Raw genomic sequence first — 430 nt, 5'->3', positions numbered from 1 at the left:
ATATATATATATATATATATATATATATACGGGCTGGAACTGCGATATATATATGAACTGGGTACATATTAGAAGAGTGGAATGGTATTATGAGTGTTATGAGCTGATAAGGGAAGAAGTGATTCTAACTATGATGCAGAGCAGAGAACCAAACCAAAATATAAAATATCAAAAACCAAAAGAATAAAAAAGGAAAAATAAAACAATGCTGAAATGCAATCCCAGAAGCATGCTACATAGTTGGTGGTATGCAATTTCTAGTGTTCATTGTTTACTTTGGTGCACCGACATGCACAAGCTATTTCCCGTCGCTGATACCAGATGTTAACTTGGTATCAAATGTATGTTTGCCAGAGGTGGTGACGTGATGATGAATTTTGCAGTACCTCAGCCCCACCCAGTGTAGTTTTAATAGATCGAGTATTGCAGA

The sequence above is a fragment of the Octopus bimaculoides genome, chromosome 6 (assembly GCF_001194135.2).
Source record: "Octopus bimaculoides isolate UCB-OBI-ISO-001 chromosome 6, ASM119413v2, whole genome shotgun sequence".
Classification (NCBI taxonomy): Eukaryota; Metazoa; Mollusca; class Cephalopoda; order Octopoda; family Octopodidae; genus Octopus; species Octopus bimaculoides.
Note: the sequence above shows the minus strand (reverse complement) of the source record.